Raw genomic sequence first — 13561 nt, forward strand, 5'->3', positions numbered from 1 at the left:
AGAAGCCATGTTAATTGAATAAACAGCAGGAACAGGAAACACCACACAGGAAGTGAGTACAATAGAGATGCACCATAGAGTTGCATTTAAAGAAACAACATCCATGACAATCCGTGCCACAATCGCCCTAGATGAGGCACGTTTTCTGCCCTTTTTGGCAAAAGAATGAACAGGTATTCTGAAGCTTGAAGGAAGCTATATACTGTAGATATGATTTTAAAATATCTGAGTGATTCCTAAAATTGAAGGCAGGCACTGCTGAATGTCAAATCAGGTTTCCCTATTCACTAGAAATGCGCTTTAACCAACCAAGCCACAGCGCACTCTCTCCCATGCAAGTTAGAACTCTAAGGTTGGCAGAACAATTTCTTGGCTCCCATGAAGACTGATGCACCCTTAGGAATTGAGTAAGCATAACATATTGAGTAACAGCACCGGTCGACTGGAAAGAACGTAAGAAAGTTCTCCATGACCAGTGAACAAATCTCTAAAGCCGCGTACACACGGGTGGACTTTTCAGCATCAAGGGTCCGACGGTCTTTCCGACGAACCGGACGTGTCCACACACAAATGGACTAAAGTCCATTTGAAAGTCCGTTGGTTTGAACATGATGACGTACGAAGGGACTAGAATAAGGAAGTTCATAGCCAGTAGCCAATAGCTGCCCTTGCGCGTCGGACTAGCATACAGACGAACGGATTTTTCAACCGGACTCGAGTCCGTCGGAAAGATTTGAAAAATGTTCCAAATCTAAAGTCCGTCTGATTTTCAACAGAAAAAGTCCACTGAAGGTCCGATGAAGCCCACGCACGGTCGGAATGTCCGATGGATTCATTCCGTCGGACCAGTCTGGTCGAAAAGTCCGGTCGTGTGTACACGGCATAAGGCTTTTTCTGCCAACATGATAACCGGGAAAAGGCAAACTTGACAGGGAGGCCTCTAACGGAGGCAGCTCTAGAACACTCCGCTCCAATTCCCAAGGTGGAGATAAGAACAAGAGGGAGACTCCATTGGAAAAACTCTGCTTACTCTAAGGTCTGAACCTAGCCGCTTCCTTGCAGAATTGTTGGACAGGAAAGATTCCTAGACCGGAAAAAACCTGTGAAGGCCGATAAAGCTGACGCTTGAACTCTGAGGGAGCTGACCAATCAAGCCAGAACTAAATCCGACTGGAGGAAGCCTAGGATATCTAAAACTTCTAGATCACCACATGATCTGTCAGCAGCAGACATGTATCGAACAACTTTGACCAGACACTCCCGTCAACTTTGTCTGCGTTCATTCTTCTAGTATTCAAGAGAGTGGAGATGACTCTGGAAGAGCAGCTGAGGGCCTCCAATCTCGAGAACCAGAACCAACCACAACCTCTATTCAGAGTCTTCATAGAAGTCCTGGTCAACCTCGTGAGGCAAAACCGTGAGGCAAAATCCATGGAAACGAATCAGAGAAGATGGAGAACCTCTGATGGTCCATGCATGTCTCGAAAGGACCACTTTGACGTCCCAATTGTCTGAAGCCCAACTCAGTCGCTTCTGGGATTCTGAGTTCAAGCTTTAGCATACTTCTGAGGGGATATTAGGTCCCCTCAACAGCTCTACCTAAAAATTCTGACCTGGTCTGTAAAAATGTGCAACCCTCGCACGCTCTGAACTTTGTTCTCTAGACTGTCCTCTTCTGGCCTAGCCAGTGCTGGTCCTGAGGTAGGACCCCAACTTGCCAACTGTGGCCAGGGTTACAGTGCTATCCAGCTTGCCAAAAGATAAAGCTCCCTAAAAAGGAATGCTACACTGCGCCTATTAGAGGCGGGAACAGCAAGCCCAGGCCCCAGCCATAGCACTCACTTTGCCGTAACTGACAAGAGCATAACCAATGCCACTATGCAGGTGATGTCATTTGGAGCCTTATCATGGAAACAGACACCAGCTTTGAAACGGACCTACAGAGTTTCTGAAAATGCTCCTGTATACTTTGTCCACATTCTCCATCCACATTTCCATCCTTTTAGATATGGCTGCAAGAGCCCAGGCCGACTTTCGGGCTATTCACTGCATCTTCCAAGGAAGAGCGACATGCTTGCTTGCCTCATCAAGGCCTCAGCCATTTAGAGAGGCAGCCTTTAGATGCTTCACATCCTTATCTCTGAATGGATAGAGCTTGGCCATCTTGCTCAGAAGAGAGGGATGTCTCGTGACCTTGCTCCACTTATCCAAAATGATGTCCCCTAGTTTTGTTAAGAATGAGAATTTGAGAATTTAGAACACTCTCTCTACAGCTATGTCTCCAAGTCGTGCGATTCAGACTGCAACCACGATCCAACTTTACAGTCTCTGGATCAAAGTTGCATCAAAGCAGCGCAGGAACCCCTCAAGTCGCTGCAACTTGCATAGATTGGGTGCCATTGAACTCAATGGGCTGTGATCCGCCATGCCATACCATTAGTCCAAAGTCGCATGACAAGTCGCACTAGTGGAAACTGAGCCTGCTTACAGAACTTACTCTTGCTTTGCAGGAGACTCTACCTTGGTTGGGACAGTTCCAGTTCTTCCTGGTCATCCTAGTGGGAGAACACACCGCAATGGCTGTTGGACTTCGTGTATGGCTTGTATCACACTCGTTAAGGGATTCTTGCGCCACATGCCTCACTAGGGATTTCATTTTTTGGAAAACACCACCGCCTGGGCTTAGCATGGCTCACACAGAGACTTGCCCTCTGGGACTGGAGTGCCGCATCCCCAGCAGGCTCCCTCCCTGAAGCAGCTGACATAGCGGTGGGTGCATACAGGAGGATTCATAGCTTCTGATATGAAGACTGGACCTGGATGGTGACCTATGACAAATTCATCTGAAGAAAAACATTGTGACCTAATGATGTCTTTATCATCTCATGTCGTGTATTGTCAACCTGACCTAGAAAGACTCACAAAAGCAAAATAGGATAGAAAGGAAATGGTTAAAGAACTCAAAAAGAGTACCCAGGTCAGCAAGGAAAGGGTTTAACCCACCCACTCATACCTGCTACACCAGGGCAGGCCACATGGGGGGGCAGCGATACATCCACAGTGTGAAACTGCACAGAAAGACCGGACTTGCACAGGTGATCAAATCATAGCAGAATCACACAGATAGCATATAAGGCTGTTAATGCAGACCATACCCTGTGATGATTGCACACAGCACTTAGGGAAACTGCTGCCTACAGAGAAACCTCTACATCAACAGTACTGACCGCCGATTGAATTTCTCCACTGAAATGATGCCACCACTGCCCGCAGCGCCCAATGCGCTGGGCCCCTGGGCAGGAGCAAATGCGCTCCAGCTGCCATAGACTGGAAGACATTAGAGCCAGAGAAGAAACAGACAAACAGAAAAACACAAACTGCTGCCATGGAATATGTAATAAAAGTACACATCACCGCACACGGCAACTTCAATCCTGCTTCCACGATCAGACCGGGCCAGGTAGGTTGATCACACTGGGCTTGGGGCAGATAACCCAGCTGTTACCGAGTGGGGCTATCTGGCCATTGCCATTGCTCCACTTGCCTGCCAATGGCCAGGCTTTAGCTCTTCCAGTGCCACCTTCGATTGTCCACTCCATACCCTAGTAACAGCCAAGGCTTATCGGAGTATCTTCTGTTTAGCTTGCTCAATACCCTGCTAATAGTCAGGGCTTATCGGAGTGTCATGACCTCTCTTCCCAGTCCTTGCCGTCAGCCGGGCTTGATCGCAGAGAGAAAAAACTTCAGGTAAATGAATAACCAAACCGGTCCTCAGGAGGACGACAAAAAAGGAACAACAGGGCCGCTGGCCTGAAGCAAAGATTTATGTGAGAGGGGTCCTATAGAGGAGGAGTGGAGGCAGGGTTAACCCACACGTATGCTGCCATGGAGTCTGTCAGGAAACCTTGTTTTTCTCTGCAGGTAGTAATTATACTGTCAGGCTTTGGGAGACAGAGCCTGGTGTTTTTACCATGCAAGGCACGGTTTACCCTGTTTTTTTCTGAACTTTAAAGGAATGTCAAAGTGACATGCCATACATTTTCATGCACCGCAAGGTGACACAGAGAGCTGTGGAGTGGTGCAGAAAAATGCAGAAATGTTGCAGTTTTTTCGCACTGCTCTGCCATGCAGCTGACAGCTGTGTGGAAGTTTAAACAGGGCACACAGAAAAACATTCAGCCGACAGCTCAAAGTAAAGTAAACATGGCAGCAATTAAAAATCATGAAAAAAATAAAGTGTGGCAGGCCCCCCCCCCCCCCCCCCCATCCATACCAGGCCCTTTGGAATCCGCTGACAGCTGATAAGTCATTCGTTAAGGATGTGGCAGCCGGCTTCCCGGCCTGCTCCTTAGCAACCAGCTCAATGCGATAAGTTACCGCATGAAAATATGCAGTAATTACCACATTATCAAAACTTTACCGCAGTAGTTATTTACAGCACAATTCTTAGTGAATTGAACATTTGCACAATTTTTCTGCATGCTTTTTTCACTGCATTTTTTTTCAGCGTTATTGACCCCATAACCCTTTCATCGGTTTTCAAATTTTTTAAAACACTTTTTTGCTTCCCATGAATGAAAAGCTGCTGTAAATCTGTTTCAGAATTCCTCTGCTGCAATAAAGCATAAGTTTAGTCCAAAAAAAACAATCAGCACAAGGAACATTAATCTGAAGTGTCACTTGTGTTGCTGGGCTTCTGCAAATTCTTGAAATCTTCCTCCTCCAATTCCCCCTACCACTTCTACTATAACTGCCCTTGCCCCTTCCCGCCTCCATTCAAAGAAGCAGTACTTTAGCTTCATTGAATGAAAAGCAAGCTATGAATGGAGAATGGACAGATGAAATGAAAAGGTCCACCTCCTCTAGTCATATATCGTGTTTCGTCCCTAGAAGCGACAGTACAGCTTCTATGAAAGAAGGTGTGGTGCAGAAAGGGAGGACATAGTCAGCAGTCTTGATGACTGCATGTCCAATGGCTCCATTAACCCACGCCGAACCAAAAAATTCTGTGGGGGGGAGAGAGGGGAATGGACGACGACGTTCTCAAGGAATGCAGGAGCCAGCAGCACAAGGGACAAATTTGATTAACAAGTAATGTCTCTTGTGCTCATTTTTTTTTTGACTAAAGTTAGGCTTTAAGCAAAGATGTTCATGACAAACCGCAAGGCTCCACACCCCGTGGCCTGCATTATATGAATGGGCCATAAATTGCAGGCCATGATGTGGAGTATTATTGTGGAGCATAGTAGGAGCAATATCTGCTCACAATGAAAAATTGGCCCTTAAATGGTTCCTTTACAGAAGCATAGTTAAAACCCTAAGGTTCTTATTCATTAGTTCAGACAAATAAAATGCTTTACTTTAAACACATTTTTTTACATGCAAAAACACTGAAGGGACTAGTTTAAAGGGGTTGTAAAGGTAAAATTTTTTTTTTTTAAAAATAACAAACATGTTATACTTACCTTCACTGTGCAGCTCGTTCTGCACAGAGTGGCCCCGAACCTGGTCTTCTGGGGTCCCTCGGCGGCTGTTTCAGCTCCTCCCCGCAAGCATTAACCACCTTAATGCGAGCTCCCTCGCATGGTGGTGAGTGCTTGCGGGCGCGCTCCCGTGATACAGCCGGCAGCTATAGCCGCTCGCTGTATCACTCGGCCCCGCCCCCCGGCGCGCCGCGTCATCAGATGTGATTGACAGCAGCGCGAGCCAATGGCTGCGCTGCTTTCAATCCATCCACTGCAGCCAATCAGCGACCAGGCTGAGCTGCAATGGAGATGACGAGAACGAGCAGCGGAGATTCGAGGCGTCAGGTAAGTAAAACGGGGGGGCTGGGGGCGGCGGTATTGTCAAAAGTTTTTTCACCTTAATGCATAGAATGCATTAAGGTGAAAAAATTTTTACCTTTACAACCCCTTTAATGTAATACAATACAAATTGTGGGAAAACGCAAACTGCCACATGGGGTCTACAGGTCCCTAATCAGACTGTGGTCATGCCTAAGATTTTTCAATGTATTCGATGGTAACTAGGAGATATACTTTACATTGCTGTAACAAGCAATTTATATGGTTTACAAGTTAAAGTGCTCCTATCAGAAAATGGAAAACTAAGTTACTGTTATCACTGCTAAGTTTTTGCCCATATTATACATAAATATAAGAGTGACCGCAGAAAAACTGGTCCATCTGCCTATTTTTGTTTGAGTACATCTACGTTTTTCCCAGGCATGTTTAAATGAATTTACTGCTGACCTCTCCAAGAAACAACTACTCTTTTGGCAAAACTTTTGGAAGTTTGTTTAGAACATTCCTTCTGGTAGTTTGAGGTCATGTTCCGGTTTTCATAATCCTCTCAACCCTTATTTTACACTCAATGTATTTAAAAGTTTCAGTCATGAATCAGATTTCCCTCCTATCCTCAATAATGAACATACTAGGTTCCCCCAGTCTCTCCTGTAATGCTTTATCCCTCAGACCTTTCACCATCTATGTTGCCCGTCTGTAGATTTGTTTTATCTCATCAATATACTTTTGTATCTTTTTTGAGGTCTCCATAAATGATACTGTATTCTAAATGGAGGTTACATCAAAGATCTACAGTGCCCTGCAAAAGTATTCACCCCCTTGGCTTTTTACCTATTTTGTTACATTACCTTTAGTTCAATGTTTTTTTAATCTGAATTATATGTGATGGATCAGAACACAATAGTCTAAGTTGGTGAAGTAAAATTAGAAAAATATATACATAAAACAATTTTTCAGAAATAAAAGACTGATAATTGGCGTGTGCGTATGTATTCACCCCCTTTGTTATAAAGCCCATAAAAAGCTCTGGTGCAACCAATTACCTTCAGAAGTTACAAATTTAGTGAAATGATGTCCACCTGTGTGCAATCTAAGTGTCCCATGATCTGTCATTACATATACACACCTTTTTAAAAGGCCCCAGAGGCTGCAACACCTAAGAGGCACCACTAACCAAACACTGCCATGAATACCAAGGAACTCTCCAAACAAGTAAGGGACAATGTTGTTGAGAAGTACAAGTCAGGGTTAGGTTATAAAAAAAATCCAAATCTTTGATGATCCCTAGGAGCACTATCAAATCTATCATAACCAAATGGATAGAACATGGCGCAAACCTGCCAAGAGACGGCCGCACACCAAAACTCACGGACCGGACAAGGAGGGCATTAATCAGAGAGGCAGCACAGAGACCTAAGGTAACCCTGGAGGAGCTGCCGAGTTCCACAGCAGAGACTAGAGTATCTGTACATAGGACGACAATAAGCCGTACGCTCCATAGAGTTGGGCTTTATGGCAGAGCGGCCAGAAGAAAGCCATTACTTTCACCAAAAAACAAAATGGCACGTTTTGAGTTTGTGAAAAGGCATGTGGGAGGCTCTCAAAATGTATGGAGGAAGGTGCTCCGGTCTGATGAAACTAAAATTGAACTTTTTGGCCAAAGAAAGCGCTATGTCTGGCGCAAACCCAACACATCACCCAAAGTGAAACATGGTGGCAGCACCATGCTGTGGGGATGTTTTTCAGCAGTTGGGATTGGGAAACTGGTCAGAGTTGAGGGAAAGATGGATGGTGCTAAATACAGGGATATTCTTGAGCAAAACCTGTACCACTCTGTGATTTGAGGCTAGGATGGAGGTTCACCTTCCAGTAGGACAATGACCCAAACACACTGCTAAAGCAACACTTGAGGGGTTTAAGGGGAAACATGTAAATGTGTTGGAATAGCCTAGTCAAAGCACAGACCTCAACCCAATAGAAAATCTGTGGTCGGACTTAACCCCTTCCAGCCGAGCGTACGCAGATGTGCGTACTTGGCTTTCCCGGGTTATACCAGGATAATGCCCGCAGCTGAAGGCATTATCCCGGTACTGTTTTTTTAGAGAGTCGGCTATCCAGTTATAATAACCGATGTGTCCCCCCTCCCGCCGCTCTTACCAGGCCTATCGTTCCATCGGGAGGCCCGATGACCAATCGGCCGCCTCCGGCGGCTGGGGATGGACTGGAACGAAGCCGTGAATGGCTTAGTTCCAGCCTCCCAATAGTAAACACGGAAGCGACGTCATGACGTCACTTTCTGTTTACTCGGCTGCCAATGGCGCCGGTTTAAAAAAAAATACATAGTATTCAGAATCGCCGTTTTCGCCGATCTGAATACTTTGAAGTGCAAAGGAGGGATCGGGGGTCTTTTAGACCCCCGATCCCTCCATAAAGAGTACCTGTCACCACCTATTACTGTCACAAGGGATGTTTACATTCCTTGTGACAGCAATAAAAGTGATCAAATTTAAAAAAAAAAAAAAACACAATAAATATAAAAATAAATAAGAAAAAAATAAATTTTTAAAGCGCCCCGTAAGCTCGCGCAAAGAAAACGCATACGGAAGTCACGCCCGCATATGTAAACGGTGTTCATATCACGCATGTGAGGTATCGCCGCGATCGTCAGAGCGAGAGCAATAATTCTAGGACTAGAGCTTCGCTGTAACTCTAACCTGGTAACCGTAAAAAAAATTTAAATCGTCGCCTATGGAGATTTTTAGGTACCGTAGTTTGTCGCCATTCCACGAGTGCGTGCAATTATAAAGCGTGACATGTTTGGTATCTATTTACTCTGCGTAACATCATCTTTCACATTATACCAAAAATTGGGGTAACTTTACTGTTTGTTTTTTTAAAAATTCATCAAAGTGTCCCTTTTCCGAAAAAGTTGCATTTAAAACACTGCTGCACAAATACCGTGTGACATAAAATATTGCAACAATCGCCATTTTATTCTCTAGATTCTCTGCTAGAAAAAAAAATATATAATGTTTGGGGGCTCTAAGTAATTTTCTAGCAAAAAATACGGATTTTAACTTGTAAACACTAAATTTCAAAAATAGGCTTAGTCATGAAAGGGTTAAAGATTGCTGCTCACAAGCGCAAACCATCCAACTTGAAGGAGCTGGAGCAGTTTTGCAAGGAGGAATGGGCAAAAATCCCAGTGGCAAGTTCATAGAGTCTTATCCAAAGCGACTTGGAGCGGTGATAGCGGCAAAAGGTGGCTCTACAAAATATTGACTTTAGGGGGTGAATAGTTATGCACATTGACTTTTTCTTTAATTTTGTCCTATTTGTTGTTTGCTTCACAATAAAATAAAAACAATAAAAAAACATCTTCAAAGTTGTGGGCATGTTCTGTAAATTAAATGATGCAAATCCTCAAACAATCCATGTTAATTCCAGGTTGTGAGGTAACAAAACACAAAAAATGCCAAGGGGGTAGGGCTGCAACTAACGATTATTTTCATAATCGATTAGTTGGCCGATTATTGTTTCGATTAATCGGTTAATAACCTTAAAAAAAAGTGTGGTGTATAATTTAGTTAAATATGTAAAGTTTTAAAAAAAAGGCAATTTATTCTTAAATATCTCTATGCAGCGGTAAATATAAATAACCAACTATATGGTTAGGGAGCAAAAGATCTAATCCACTCTGAGAATAACAGACAAAAGAGATATACTGTATATACTATTAGAGGAGATATACTGTATATACTATTAGAGGAGATATACTGTATATACTATTAGAGGAGATATACTGTATATACTATTAGAGGAGATATGCTGTATATACTATTAGAGGAGATATGCTGTATATACGATTAGAAGAGATATATTGTATATACTATTAAAGAGTGAATCTGGTAAATATCATCAGACTCAGATCATTTTTTTATTAAAAAAACAAACAATGTCTTCCTTCAAACATAAAGGCATTTTAAGAACGTTCGTTCGATTTTCTAATCGTTAGTGGGGTCATATTGATGTTTATTTTCAACCACAGTGATGGGAAAATTTGGAAATAGAAAACTTCTCGGTCAAATGAATTTTCAGACAGTGCATGTGGTTTTCGTTCAGAAATTACATTCGTTTCAAAAACGGAATGTTAAAAACAAGTGAAAATTTCAAACATTCTTTCATTCAGCGAATGTACAAAGATTTTTTGTCTGAATATTCTCGTCTGAAAATTGATCTGTGTGGCCAGCATAAGGCTCGGTACACACCTATGCAGTTTTCTTTTGATCTGTTTCTGCAGTGCTTTGTGTGTGCATTTTTTGATTTTTGCGCACGTGATTTTGCTGTGATTTGCGTTTTTTTGCATTTTTTGGGCCAATTTGTTGGACAGATTTAAAAACACAAATTGCTGCAAAAACACATTACATGCTTTTCTGCAGCTTCTCCATTGAAGTATATTAAACCAAAAAAGCACCGTTTTGCGTTTAAAAAAAAAAAAAGTCCCGACCCTTTCCAAATACACAGCGGCTGAAAAAAGCAGAGATGTGAACGTGTCCCATAGGAAACCATGTAAATGAACTGTAGTGCGTTTCTGCAAAAAACACAGACATGAACCAGGTCTAAAACATTTAGTAACATAATGGGGTTAAAAAAACTAAAATGAGCCCTTTATAGTACAAAAAAAGCAGATCGCTACTGTAACGGGTTCATTTTTTTACTGTAGAACTGTGAAAGTAATATTTACAGTAGCGATTTGCTCTTTTTGTACTATAAAGGGCTCATTTTAGTTTTTTTTTTTTTTTTTAACCCCATTATGTTACTGGCCGATTAATCGATTATGAAAATAGTAATCGAATAATTTCATAATCGATTAGTTGTCGATTAATCGATTAGTTGTTTCAGCCCTACAAGGGGGTGAATACTTTTGCAAGGCACTGTATATAGGGGGATCAAAACCCCCTTCCTTTTGCTGGTGATCCCTCTAGTGATGCACCCTAGAATTCTATTTACTTTCCCTACTGCCTGGTCACACTGTTAGCTCATTTGGCAATGAACCGAAAAAAAAAGTACCCCCTAAATCTTTTTAGTTCTGGCCAGCACTGTATCCCCAATACTGTACTCTATCAGAAAATTTTTAATCCACAAGTGCATTGTTCTGCATTTGGAAACGTTGAGTTGCAGCTTCTACTGCTTTGACCAATCTTCCAGTAATGCCAAATCATGTTTCATGTTACAAACAGCTCAAGAAATATCAAACATATTGCACACCCTTGTGTTATCAGCTGTGCTAAAAAAAAAACAGACTTGAATAGCAACAGATAAGAGCAGCAGGGCATGCACAGAAGAGGCATAGGAAAGAATCTGGGATGCAGTGACAATGTTCACATATACTACAGCTGAAATGCACTATAGCACATTAAAGCCTCGTACACACTATCGGATTGTTGGCAGACAGAGCGTCAGACTTTTGTCCAAAGGGCGTGCGCCTGGATTTTGTCTTACATACTAACGGCAAACAACAGTCAGCCAACAAACACGAACGCAGTGATGTACTACGTGGAATTTCAGCTCTTGAGCGCTACCCTTTGGGCACCTTCTGCTAATGTCGTGTTTAGTGAGCATTGATTCCAAGCATACATGTTTGTACTTTGGACTTTTGTGTGACAGACTTGTGTACACGATACAAAAATCTGACAACAGAACGTTATCCACCGAATATTTACTAGCCTGCCATTCAACATCTGTTGGCGGAAAGTTGGACAACAATTGTCTGATGGAGCGTACTAACGGTCGGATTTTAGACAGTCTGTCATCACATAATTCTCTGCCGAAAAACCAATCGTGTGTACGAGGCTTAAGAGTTACAATGAGTGCTTAAGTGTATGGAGTAGTTTGGTCCAGGATGCTCGTGCAGCCCCAGGGGAAGGGAGCATTTTGTCATTAAAATGTTGGGAACAGGGGTACCTGGGTCACTGTTCTGAGGTGTACAAGGTTTGAATATGTCTCTCTCATATTTAAAGCAATTAGTAAATCTTCTACATAAATCATATACAAAATCTTAAAATTTATTGTGACTTTAAAGGGCAACTCGATGCTAATGTAGAAATTGGGGCTTTATGAAGCACAGAAGAGAGGATTGTAGCCTGCACTTATGTAATGGACAGGAAGGTCAGTGAGATACATGTCAGCCCAGGACAAGCCAATTATAAAATCACCAACAATTCGGTAAAATTGAGAAGTAGAAGTGTGTTAAACCATAAAGCAAAAAATACGTTTTATGCACTTAATGTATCCTCTATCACATACAGTATACATTAATGTGGAGGATTCCTCTAATTTTCCAGACTACAAAAACTATTTCTCCCATTTAACCACTTAAGCCCCGGACCATTTGGCTGGCCAAAGACTAAAGCACTTTTTGCGATTCGGCACTGCGTCGCTTTAACTGACAATTGCGCGGTCATGCGACCTGGCTCCCAAACAAAATTGATGTCCTTTTTTCCCAACAAATAGAGCTTTCGTTTGGTGGCATTTGATCACCTCTGCGGTTTTTATTTTTTGCACTATAAACAAAAAAATAGCGACAATTTTTGAAAAAAAAAATTTTTTACTGTTTGCTAATAAATATCCCCAAAAAGTATATAAAAAAACCTTTTTTTCCTCAGTTTAGGCTGATACGTATTCTTCTACATATTTTTGGTGAAAAAAAAACAAAAAAACAAAAACGCAAGAAGCGTTTATTGATTGGTTTGCGCAAAAGTTATAGCATTTACAAAATAGAGGATAGTTTTATGGCTTTATTTTTAATTTTTTTTTACTAGTAATGGCGGCGATATGTGATTTTTATCGGGACTGCAACATTATGGCGGACACATCTGACATTTTTGACACATTTTTGGGACCATTGTCATTTATACAGCAATCAGTGCTATACAAATGCATTGATTCCTGTGGAAATTACACTGGCAGTGAAGGGGTTAACCACTAGGTGGCGCTGTAGGGGTTAAGTGTGTCCTAGGGAGTGTTTCTAACTGTGGGGGGGCGTGGCTATGTGTGACAGGACACTGATCACCGCTCCCGATTACAGGGCGCGGTGATCAGTGTCCTTGTCACTAGGCAGAACGGGAAATGCTTGTTTACATCAGCATTTCCCTGCTCTTCCTCTCCGTGAGACGATCGCGGGTATGCCTGCAGACATCGAGTCTGCGGGACCCGCGATCACACTCACGGAGGTCGTGGCGTGAACACACAAATCCCTGTTTTGTGAGGAGAGGAGAGACAGATCTCATGTGTTTCTACTAGCTAGGAACAACGATCTGTCTTCTCCGCTCGTCAGATCTTTCCCCCTATAGTTAGAACACACACTGAGGGAACAATTAACTTCTTGATCACCCTCTAGTGTCAACCCCTTCCCTGCCAGTGACATTTACACAGTAATCAGTGCATTTTTATAGCACTGATCGCTGTATAAATGTCATTGGTTCCAAAAATGTGTCAAAAGTGTCCGATCTGTCCGCCACAATATCGCAGTCCCAATAAAATCGCAAATCACCACCATTACTAGTAAAAAAAAATCTTTCCCATAGTTTGTAGATGCTATAACTTTTGCGCAAACCAATCAATATACACTTATTGCGATTTTTATTACCAAAAAAATGTAGAAGAATATATATTGACCAAAACTGATGAAGAAATTAGATTTTATAAACATTTTTGGGGATATTTATTATAGCAAAATGTAAAAAATATAGTTTTCA

At 42.3% G+C, this 13561-nt stretch overlaps 1 protein-coding gene across 1 annotated transcript in view; it reads right to left on the minus strand.

Annotated features, from left to right (window-relative positions):
• MTHFD1L (methylenetetrahydrofolate dehydrogenase (NADP+ dependent) 1 like) overlaps nt 1-13561 on the minus strand; it is a 455506-nt gene that overhangs the window by 20991 nt on the left and 420954 nt on the right. The window lies entirely within an intron of this gene.

Source organism: Aquarana catesbeiana, linkage group LG04, assembly GCF_042186555.1.
Source record: "Aquarana catesbeiana isolate 2022-GZ linkage group LG04, ASM4218655v1, whole genome shotgun sequence".
Classification (NCBI taxonomy): domain Eukaryota; kingdom Metazoa; phylum Chordata; class Amphibia; order Anura; family Ranidae; genus Aquarana; species Aquarana catesbeiana.